This window comes from Sceloporus undulatus, chromosome 2 (genome assembly GCF_019175285.1).
Source record: "Sceloporus undulatus isolate JIND9_A2432 ecotype Alabama chromosome 2, SceUnd_v1.1, whole genome shotgun sequence".
Taxonomy (NCBI): Eukaryota; Metazoa; Chordata; class Lepidosauria; order Squamata; family Phrynosomatidae; genus Sceloporus; species Sceloporus undulatus.
Window position 1 is genome coordinate 2,319,645 of NC_056523.1, and position 12,086 is coordinate 2,331,730.

General features: G+C 47.2%; 1 long non-coding RNA gene across 1 annotated transcript; it reads left to right on the forward strand.

Moving 5' to 3' along the window:
- Positions 1–8,092: 8,092 nt before the first annotated feature.
- Positions 8,093–11,581, forward strand: LOC121923074. The gene is made up of 3 exons (XR_006102302.1): positions 8,093–8,233; positions 10,024–10,149; positions 10,992–11,581. It is a non-coding gene; the product is annotated as an uncharacterized LOC121923074 (long non-coding RNA).
- The last annotated feature ends 505 nt before the right edge of the window (positions 11,582–12,086 follow it).

The following is a 12,086-nucleotide window of genomic DNA, read 5'->3' on the forward strand; positions in this document are numbered from 1 at the left end:
CAAGAGGGAAGCGGAGCCACGGCCAATTAGGACGTTCATCTGGAGGCAGCCAGTAGAATGTTGTGGGTAGCACGAGCCAATCAAGAGGGAAGCGAGCACGACCATGAGGAGTATTTGGTGCAGCCAGTAGATTGTGTGGGTAGCAAGTAGCCCATCAGAGAAAGCTAGCCACAGCAATGAGGGTCAGCGGCTGCAACCAGCAGAATGTTGTGGGTAGCCAGAGCAATCCGGAGATGCGAGTCCAAGGCAGATCAAGCATCAGCTGGCCGCAGGCCCGTAGAAGGTTGGGGGTCGCAAGAGTCCAATCAAGTGGAAGCGAAGCCACTGCCAATCAGCAGTCAAGTGGGTCGGCCGCCAATAGACCCGTTGGGGGCAGCCAGAGCTCCAATCCGGAGGAAAGCGATCCTCCGACCAATCAGGTAGGTCAGTTGGCGCCAGCAAGTAGCATGTTGTTGTGGGTCGTAGCAGAGCCAATAATCCGGAGGAAGCGGAGCCACGGCACTTAGGAGTCCAGCTGGCGGGCAGCCAGCGAATGTTGGGGTAAGCCAGAGCCAATCAGAGAAGCGAAAGCCACGGCACATTGGAGTCATCTGGCGGCAGGCCCGTAGAATGTTGGTGTTAGCACGACAATCAAGTGGAAGCGAGCCACGACAAATGAGGAGTTCATTGGTGGCAGCCAGTTAGTAGAATTAGAATGTTGGGGCAGCCAGAGCCATATCAGGCGGAATCGATCCACGCCCAATCAGGAGTCAGTTGGCGCCAGCAAGTAGCATGTTTTGGGTGCAAAGAGCCAATTCAAGAGGAAGAGAAGAGAGCAGGCCAATCAGGAGTCACTGCATTTGTATGGTTTTCTCCCATGTGAACTCTCTGATGAATGACACGGTGTGAACAAGGGGGCAGCAGAGCCAACTCAGTAGCAGCGAGCCACGGGCCAATTAGAGTCGCTGGCGGCAGCAAGTTAGAATGTTGTGGGGGTTTAGCACGAGCAATCAGGAGGAAGCGAGCCACGGCCAATTAGGAGTTCAGGCTGGCGGCGCCAGTAGAATGTTGTGGGTAGCCAGAGCAAATCCAAGGAAGGCGAGCCACGGCCAATTAGGAGTCATCTGGCGCAGCCATTAGAAAATGTTTGCTTGTAGACACGATGCCAATCAAGAGGAAGCGAGCCCACGACAATGAGGTTTTCATTGGTGGCAGCCCAGTAGAATGTTGTGTGTAGCACGAGCCACTCAAGAGAAAGCTAGCCACAGCCAATGAGGAGTCAGCTGCGTCAACAAGCCGAATGTTGGTGTAGCCAGAGCCAATCATGAGGCTCGCGAGCAAGCCAATCAAGGACTCAGCTGGCATCAGCCAGTAGAATGTTGGGGGTAGCAAGAGCATCAAGTGGAAGCGCGAGCCCACGGCCACTCAGAAGTCAGCTGGTGGAAGCCAATAGACCGTTGGGGGCAGCCAGAGCACTCAGGAGGACGCGCTCCACGACCAATCAGGAGCAGTTGGCGCCGCAAGTAGACTGTTTTGGGTAGCAAGAGCACTCAAGCGGAAGGCTGCCACGGCCATCAGGAGTCAGCTGGTCCATTGTATGGTTTCTCTCATGCGAACTCTCTGCTGAATGACAAGGTGTGACAAGGGGGGCCGACAGGAGCCACTTCAGGGGAGTAGAGCGAAGCCACGCCAATCAGGGGTCGGCTGGGTGCAGCCAGTAGAACGTGGGGGGCCGCCAGAGCCAATCAGGAGGACAAGCGAAAGCCTCGCCAATCAGGAGTCAAACTTGGCCAGCAGACAGTAGAATGTTGTGGTGGGTCGCAAGAGCCAATCAAGAGAAACAGCTAGCCCCTAGCCAATGAGGGCGTAAGCTGGTGACAGCAGTGAATGTTGTGGTAGCCAGAGCCAATCAAGAGGAAGCGAGCCAGGCAATCAGAGTCAGCTGGCAGCCGTCAGTAGAATGTGTGTGGAGCAAGAGCCAATCCAGAGGGACAGCGCAGCCACAGCCAATCAGAGTTCAGCTGGCGGCAGCCATTAGATTGTTCGATTGTGGTGTAGCACGGCCAATTAGGGAAGCGAGCCGCGGCCAATCAGGGGAGCTAGGAGGCATGACAGTTGAATGTTGCTCTGTGTTGTAGGCAAGAGCCAATTAAGAGGAAAGCGGAGCCCGGCCAATCAGGAGTCATGTGTCGACAGCCCGTGGAACGCTGAGGGTTAGCAAGAGCCAATCAGGAGGAGCCAAGCCACGGCCAATCAAGAGTCCGCTGGCAGCAGCCAGAGAATGTTGTGGTTAGCCAGAGCCAATTCAGGAGGGAAGTGGCGCCCCGGCCAATCAGAGTCAGTTGGCTGGCAGCCCGTAGAAGTTGTGGTAAAGAGCCAATCAGGAGGACGCGAGCCACGGCCAATCAGGAGTCAGCTTGCGGCAACCAGCAGCAGGAATGTTGTGGGTAGCCGAACCAATCCGGAGGATGCGCGCACGCCACTCAGGAGTCAGCTGGCGACAGCCAGTCGAATGTTTTGGGTTAAGCAGAGCCACTCAAGAGGAAGCGAGCCATGGCCAGTCAGACGTCAGCTCGGCGGCAAAACCAGTAGAATGTTGTGGGTCGCACGAGCCAAATCAGGAGGAAGCAAGCCACGACCAATGAGGAGGTCAGTGGGCCAGCCGCAGATAGAAGTTGTGGGTAGCCAGAGCCACTCAAGAGGAGCGGCCAATGCCAATCATAAGTCAGCTGGCAGCAGCCAGTAGAATGTTGGGGTAGCAAGAGCCACACATCAGAGGAAGCGAGCCAAGCCAACAGCAGTCAGTGGCGGCAGTGCCAGTTACAATGTGTTGTGGGGTCGCCAGAGCCAATCAAGAGGAAGCGAGCACAGCCAATGCAGGAGTCAGCTGGCGGCAGCAGTAGGAATGTTTTTTTGGGGGGGCAGCCAGATGCCAATCATGCGGAAGCGAGCACGGCCCCTTAGGAGTCAGGCTGGCGGCAGCCAGAGCTGTTGTGGGTAGGAATGCGCCACTCACGAGAAGCGCGCCACAGCCAACTCAGGGGTCAGTCTGTCGGGCAAGCAGTAGAATTTGTGTGTTGCAAGAGCCATCAGGAGGAAAGCGGGAGCCAAAGCCATGACCAATCAGGAGTTCAGCTGGCTGGCAACCAGCAGAATGTTGTGGTCGCCAGAGCCCAATCCGGAGGATGCGACCACGGCCAATCAGGAGTCAGCTGGCGGACAGCCAGTAGAATGTTTTGGGTAGCCAGAGGACCAATCAAGAGTAGCGAGCCATGGTCCAGTAGTCATGACGTCAGCTGGCAGGGCAACCAGTAGAAATGTTGTGGGGTTGGTCGCCGAGCCCAATCAGGAGGGGGAAGCGAGCCACGACCCATGAGGAGTCAATTGGCAGAAGCCAGAGTAGCATGTTGGGGTAGCATCGGCCAATCAGAGAAGCGAGCCACAGCCAATCAGGAGTAAGCTGGTTGACAGCCAGTAGGACTGTTGTGGGTAGCCAGAGCCAATATCAAGCTGAAGCGAGCCAATGCCAATCAGGAGTCAGCTGGCAGCAGCCAGTGAATGTTGTGTGGTAGCAAGAGCCAATCAAGAGGACAGGAGCCACCGCCAATCAGCCGTCCGCTGGCGGCAGCCCGTACCATGTGGGGGCAGCCAGAGCCAATCAGGAGGAAGCGAGCCACGGCCAATTAGGAGTCAGCTGGCGGCAGCCAGTAGATTGTTTGTGGGTAGGATGATCCAATCAAGAGGAAGCGCGCCACGGCCAATCAGGGGTCAGCTGTGCTGCAGCCAGTAGAATGTTGTGGGTATCGAAGCCATCAGGGGAGGAAGCGAGCCCCCGGCCAATCCGGCGGTCAGCTGGCGGCAGACAGTAGAACATTTTGTGGGTTTGCAAGAGCCAATCAGTAGAAGCGAGGCCATGGACCAATCAGGAGTCAGCTGGCGGCCAGACACGTAGAATGTTTTGGGTAGCAAGAGCCAATCAAGAGGCAGCGCACCACAGCCAATCAGGGTCCGCTAGCGGCACCCCATAGAAATGTGTTGGGTGGAGCCAAGAGACACTCCGGAGGGAAGCGACCCCCGGCCAATTAGGAGTCAGCTGCCAAAAAAAAAACAAACAAAGCCAGCCAGTAGGATGTCTATGGATAGCAAGAATTCAATAAGAGACGCAAGCCACTGCCAATCAGGAGTCACGGCGGCAAACAGTTCGATGTTGTGGGTAGCAAGAGCCAACTCAGGAGGAAGCGACCCCACAGGCAATCAGGAGTCCGCTGGCGGCAGACAGAGACTGTTGTGGGTAGCAAGAGCCAATAAAGAGGAAGCAAGCCACAGCCAATCAGGTTGTCAGCTTGGAGGGACAGCAATGGAATGTGGAAGGTAAGAGGAGAAGAATTCCTTTGCTCCCAGTTGGAGTCGAGAGTTTTTGTTTCAGACAGTTCGGATTGGTTGTGTTAGGTCCAAGGTTAGGAACTTATCTCTATTTGGAAGGTAATGTCTTACCTCTATGCAACAAGAGTTTGACAGGGACGAAGTGATGGAACTGGTTCAATACCGCACTCCAATTGAGGGAGTGGCTAGTCTGATGTCTGAACGTTAGGGTTAGCCTGTGTCTGGGCTAGAATAGTTAATCATAATACTTAATTTGTTTATTTCTATACCTTAATTCCAAAGATCATATCGAGTGACCAGGGCAAGTAATCTTAATTAAGCAAGTAAGCTAATTGCCCCCACAGTCTGCGGTACAGTGGTACCCTCGGGATACGAAATACCCAGGTACTCAATTTTCGGGATACGAAAAAATCCCATAGGGAATTATTGTTTCGGGGTTACGAATGTTTTTTCAGGTTACGAAAAAACTTTTGGTGCTTTTTTGGGCTTTTTCACACGGAAAGCGGCTTTTCCCCATTAGCGCCTATGGCCAATTCGGCTTCCGAAGGCTTTTTCGGGTTACGAAAGCGGCCGCGTTACGAATTAATTTCCGTAAACCGAGGCACACTGTACTCATTTTAGCGACCTCGGAAAAGGATGCAGCCTGAGTTGAGCTTGGTTGGCCCTTTTGAACTCGCAAACCTTGTGTTTTCGAGTGAATGGCTGTGCATTACAGGGCAATGTATAACCACCAGAATATGAAATAAGGTCAGAAGGATAAACAGTATGAGAAGTGTTAGGGTCCTAATGAGAGTAACTAGGAAGTATCGAATAGGAAGAGAGAAATAGAGGAGTAAAAGTGAACTAGTTCAAACAGTGGAAGCAATAAGAAGTGAAAGGCAAATGAAGAATGTGAAACTGTAAAAGGTTTATTCAAATAAAGGTTTATTGTTAATTACGTACAGGCTGGCAGGGTCTGAAATAAGCACCGGCGCGTGAGGTAACATCTGAAAGTGAATACCAAAAAAGGAACAGACTGGTGACAGCAATTGGAGGACAAAACCCATGGGGCTGCCACAATAAAAATTCTCCTCCTCCGGCCTGTTCCGCTCCAGGAGAAAACTGGCAGTGGAGGAGCTTTAGGGGCAGTGTTCACATGTCCTCCTTATCAACCACCATCTGGCCTTCTGCTTGACAAAAAGACGAGCATGAGGAGAGCCAGCAGGGCAAGCGTTTGCTTGTGTATTCGTTCAATCCTCCCACACATGGTCATCTCACTCAGGAGAGACTTGACCAGTGGAGTTGAAGTCATTCTACATCTTCATGGTCCACTCAAAATGCTTCGGCGGCAGCATGTGCCACTGGGGCTGTATGTTGTGCAGACCTTGTGTAGAGGGACCCTGGCTGTGGGAAGGGGGGCCCTGTCTTTGGGAGGGAGGAATGGAAGGAGGGTAAGGTGGGGAGCAGGAGGAAGGGACCTCTGTGGGGAGAAGCATATTTGGATGGTTGATGGAGCGGGAAAGGGTTCTCTGGAAGGTAAGAAGATAGAGAGAACCACCACCACCCCAGTCAGCCCCCCCCCATGTTGTAAGGACCAAAGCTCTGCTCCCCAGAGAAAATGGAGGGGAGGCTGCAAGGAGGAGGACCAAATCAGCTTCTGGGGAGAGGAGAAAGAAATGACCCTTCCTTCCCCCCCTTTCTCCTCCTCCCCTCGTAGGGAAATTCTTCCTACGTGCTGAAAGGCTTTACACATGCGGAGTGTTTTGTCTGTCAGATTAAAAGGAAGGATCTCCTGCTAATTAGGCATAAAAGTTAATCTGACTCTTCTTCTCAGGAAATTGCAAAGTTAACTATTACCAAGTACACAAACCCAAAGGTCGAGGCACAGATGGTTAAACAGCAGCCATGCTATGATTAACCAGCCATCCTATATGTCCTCCTTTTTTGTCTCTGTCTATAAAAAGAATGGACTTGCCTAATTCGTTGTCAATGGAATTGACCACAGTGTTAATTGCATTGGCCACAAGTGTCAATTGAGTTGACCAAGTGTCAGTTGAGTTGACCAGGATAAGTTAAACTGTCCATACCAGACGGCTGGTCTTTTCTGATTTCTTTACACCCCACAAGGCCAATGCCTGGCAATGGAAGACACACACACCCCTCAAATCTGCTTGCAAAACTCCCTTCCCCTCTTTTCTGGCCTCCTAGGCTTCCTTATAGAGAGGGGCGGATGGGTGCAGTTTCCATGTTGGTTGGAAGAATAAGATCTCCCCTCCCCATGGGCCACCTTTTCTTCCTGGAACTGCTTAGTGCGATTTGGTTCCTCTCACAAAGAGACCTAGAAAGGCTCTCTTTGGTTTTCCTAAATGAAAAAGAAGCCCATGAGATGCTAGGCAGAGAGAGAGAGAAGACTAGAAGGAAGGAATATTGACACCATTCTGTGTCTCCTTCACCACTTTCTGTTGGGATATAGCAACTTCTCATTTCCTGTTTACCCAAAAAGAGCACACCTAACCTTTTGTCCCCGAAGAAGAGTCACCATTACTTACTATCTTCCTTCCCTTTGTCTGGAGTGATGGATGCATGCTGAGGGAGCATCTTTCCTCAGATGCATGCACACTACTTTTTCTACCTCCTAATTCTTGCAACATGAAGCTAAACACATGATTTTGTAAATAAACTTATTTCTTTTTTCACTTTTAACCAAGTGACTGTGTTTTTGTTGGGGACACGTGGCTGGGAGAGAAAAGTGGAACTAGTTAGTTTTTCCTGCTCACTTTATATTCCGCTGTGTTTATTCTGCTACTGAGAAACTTTCCTGAGTTTCTAACAAACCTCAAGAAAGTACTACATATCCCATCACTTTCCTCCCACAACTTTGTTGTAGTATTTTTATTTATCCTTCAAAAAGATCCCTGGAAGTACTGTTCAGTCACTACCTGCCCAAAACAATTCATCAGGCTAGAAAACTTTATGTAACTGGCTAGAGATGCAGTGATTTTTAAAACTAGTTTTAATAAAATATCTATTTAACTAGTTAAATAAAACCAGTTTTAAGAAAATAAACACAAGAAAAAGAAATCTGGTTTTAGAAATTTTCTGATTTTTTTAAAAAGTCTCACATTATAAATATAGGAAGGAAGTGTGAGAGGCACAAATGTTCCTGATTCCTTCACCTTCACAACAACCCAGTGATGTGGGCACTAGAGAGAGAGAGAGAGAGAGAGCAGCTGGCCCATTAACACTACAATCTTATATCAGGGCTATGTCCAAACAAAAAGAGAGAGAGGCACCCTGTCAAGAAACGGGTGAGTGTCTTAAGTTTGCCCTGTAGGATTCAGTTCTGAAGGTCTAGAAAGTGGGGAAATAATTATGTTTTTCCCACAAAACTTTCCTGGGGAAATCAGCACTTTTGTACCAAGATTCTAAGCATTTTGGGGGCTGTATTGTATTATCAAAGAAACTCTAGGAAATAATTCCTCCCTGTAACATACGAAAGAATCTTATAAGATTTTTTACATTTTAAATTTGAATATGTAATGTTTTCTCATTTTTTAAAGTTGTGTCATTGTTTTTCAAACATTGTATTTTTAATGTTTTAATTTAGAGCTTGGACATGTTTTAATTTTGTTAGCTACCTTGTGTCTCTGTACAGGAGAAAAGCAGGATATAATAATAAAGAATAATATAATAATAATAATAATAATATAATAGTTCTGCATTTCCCTTGAGCCCCTTTTTGCTTTTTCTTATCCATGCTTGGAAGAGATGCTTTGGGAAAGACTAAGTCCAGATCCAACCCTTCAACTGCTATCCTGCACCCACTTTCCTGGGAGTAAAGGCCTAACCAACTCTATTACTCCAGAAGACTCCCTCTGATTTCAGAAGTGCAGTAAGAGACACTCATTCTCTATTTGTCCCTAGCAGGTTCCTCACCCAAAATTTCTCCCAGGGCTCCTGTCACCCACTCACCTTGCCCTTGGCTTTCAGTTCTCTTGGGTTCACTGCCTAGTGGGCCAACTATGGACCAAGATGTGTAGTTTTTGTGAGTTCATGTACCCATGACTGAGATTCTCACCATTCCTGTCAATGAGTGAGTTAGGTTGAGGTTAAACAAGAAGAAGAACAAAGCTTATAGAACAAGAGGCTTCTTTATAATTTCAAGTATTAATGCTAGCTCATTATTTCTATAAATGTTACAATTGTATTGAACTCTAAGCACTTTTTCATTTTGCGCAGTTATAGCATGTTGGTACCATCTGGCCATGGTTCCAGGTCCTGTAGAATCCTGGGGTTTGTAGTTTGGGGAGGCACTAAGAACTTTCTGGAAGAGAATTCTGCATAGTTTATAGAACTAAACATCCCAGAATTCCATAGGACATGGAGCCATGGCTGTTAATGTGACGCAAAAGTTCCATAGCTGTGAAAGAGATTTCTGTCGTCTATTTTTAAGCAACTGTGCACATATTCTTATTCTGAGGCATAAATATTCGTGGATTGGCAAGAGTAGCTCAGCAGTTACATTCACTCATCTAACCTGCTTATGTAGTACTCAGAAACATTTTGTGTTTGTTTTTGTTTTAAAAATACACATGTCCCTCCATGTTTGTGGCTTTTGCAGATTTGATTATTCACAGATTTTATTAATATGTTCTCTCTAGGAATATCTAGGTCCTCCAGTGCAACTCTGTGGTCACCTTTAACCAAAAGTCGCATTGAAGGAGCTAGAGATTCCTAGAGAGAACATTCCACTAAGCATTTATAACTCCTTCAACACAATTCTATGGTCGATGTCTGGCAGATGTTGACCACAGAGTTGCACTGGAAAACCTAGAGATTCCTAGAGAGGTGTTCTCTCAGGTAAAAATGTAGTGTTTTTTATATTTCCAGTTTTCCCACATTGACAGGGGTCCTGTGCATCTCACCCCAGCAAATGGGGCAGGATGAGTGTGCCTTCAAACTAATATAGACAGACACACACACACACGCACACACACGCACACATGCTGTTCATATCAAAATAATGAGATTACTCACTTAGAGGTTGCCTATACTAGCAAAAGTGCTCACCTCATACCTGGATCTGATAGAATACACACTATTCTTGAGGATATGAAGTGACTGACACCAAAGGATTTAGATCTGATTTATTTAAATTACCTTTTACCCCACAGTGTCTTGGAAAAACTAGTTTATTGAACATGTGTCCAAGTTGGCTTTGGTATGGAGCTGGGGAAGTGGAGTTTTAAGTGGGCTGTAGAAGTTGGTGGGAAGTTACTTGAGCCAAAGATCATTCCTATGGAGACATTTATTTATTTATATTATTCATTCCTTTTCCCCAATGGGACTCATAACTTATTAAAAACAATGCAGATTAAAAATAGAAAAACATAATTGTTGAATTATTTTAAAAAAATTCAACAATCTGAAAAGTTGTTAAAAACTAAAATTCATTGAAAGACTGCATACAAAGCAACAAAATGACACAGCACATTACTGAAAGTCTGAGAGCAGCCACTGAGAAGGCCCTGTCTCCTTGTTCCCGCCCTACAAGCTTGAGAATGTGATGGGGCAAAGAAGAGGGCTTCTCCTGAAAATCCTCTCTCTAATTGGCTTGTACTGGGAGATACATGAAGAGGGATTATTACTCATTACAGAACTTTTGGGTTTCTCCCCTTTCAGCTCCAAGTCTGCTTTGAGGAGGTGGCTATGTAATTTCCCAAAAGGAATGGAATCTCCTGGATCCTGGCCAGAGGACTTCTTACAAGGAAGTCAGGATGGAGGATGATGGGAAGGAGGCCTCTCTGGGTAAGGATCCCTTTTGCCTTTATTGGATAGATGTTGTAAGAATGAATTCATGTTCTTGGCATTTCTTACTCAATTGTTGGGATGCAGGTGTAGAAATGCAATACAAGGCCGTGCCCCCAGCTCACATTGGGCCAGACCTGAGCTTGTCTAGAGCTGCGTTTTAAATATAACATTTTGATTTTGTTCTGTCCAAAGCCTGCAGAGTTATAACTGATGCAAGTACAATGCTTCAGTCTCTTCTTCCTCCTCCTTCTCCTCCAGCATCTGTGACTGGCATCTTTCTGTGAAGATACTAGCCACAGATTCTGGCAAAACGTCAGGAATAAACTCTTCCAGAACATGGCTGCATAGCCCGAAAAACCCACAAAAAACTATGAAAGCCTTCGACTTCACAAAGTTTATCTTCTTTCCTCCTGTCTGTAAAATCAGAACAGATTACCATTTTCTGCTGGTAATTTTATGTGTCCAGAGGATCCTCTCCTTCCCATAGAACAGTAGTTCTTAATCTTTGAACCTCCAGATGTTTTAGACTTCAACTCCCAGGAGACCCAACCACTATGGCCAATGCTCAGAAATTCTGGGAACTGAAGTCCAAAGCATCTAAAGGACCAAAGGTTGGGAACCACTGCAATAGAGGCTCTTGACCAAATTGCTAGGATTCTTCAGAAGTGGTTTGGTTACCCAACTCCTATGCCTCTTTCTGTGCTCCTAAGCCCCAAAAAGTTATTCACATGAGGGCTTTCAGAATACATTCACAGTGGGTTTGTGATATGTCCAAATGCCTAGCAGATCTTGTTGATGTAATGTGTCTTGAAACAACAGAAAAATATTTTGGTTGACAGATGACACGTATTCTGTGGGACATCATTCACAGACTGCTGAGCCATGAAACTCACAGCCTACACTGTATGTGAGTAGACCAAGAGACATGACAGGGTTCAGTTGACAGTGGGAATGTTCAGTTGGTTGAGAGTTATGGTTGAAGCACCAGTATCATTTATTTCTCTGTGTGTGTGTGTGTGTGGACTACATTTGGAGCTGTGAAGCAGTTGATTAGAAGTCAGAGAGGAATATATTTTGCTATATCATACTGTATACATTCTTCCCTCCACATTTACAGTTTTGATTATTCACAGATTTTATTACTATTTTCTCTCTAGAAATATCTAGGTTCAAACAGTGGATGCTTGAATCCGTGTATAAAAAATCAGTGTATAAGAAGGGCCGACTGTATTGGATTATTTGTCCTTTGCGTGTGAAAGAAAGTGCTGGTCTTGGGCCAACATTACCTCTTTATCTGACTAGGCATTCTTTGCCTGGAGACAGAGGAAAAGGATTCACACCCTTTCTGCAATCAGTCCAGCCAGTCTTTTCTTCTCCTACCCATGCCACAGCTGCGGTGGTTGCAAACCAATTCCAAGCATTCTTGGATGAAGCCAATTATCTTAATCCATTTCAAACCGGCTTCAGGTCAGGATACAGAGTAGAGACTGTCTTGGTTGCCTTGGTCAATCATCTCCGTCTGGGCATCGACAGGGGAAGTGTGACCCTGTTGGTACTCTTGGAGCTCTCAGCAGCCGTTGATACCATAGACCATAGTATCCTTCTGGAACGCCTGAGAGAGTTAGGAATTGGCAGCTATGTGTTGCAGTGGTTCCGGTCCTACCTCTCAAGCAGATTCCAGAGGTTGCCGCTTGGGGACAGTTATTCGTCCAAGAGGGAGCTCAAGTCAGGCATCCCTCAGGGTGCAATTCTGTCCCCAATGCTGTTTAACATTTACATGAAGCCGCTGGGTGAGATCATCTGGAGAGATGGGGCGGGGTGTTATCAAAATGCTGATGACACCCAAATTTGTTTCTTTATGTCTCCGACTGCTTCAGTGACCAAGGAAGGAATCTCCCCTCTGAATGACTGTCTGAGGTCAGTAATGGATTGGA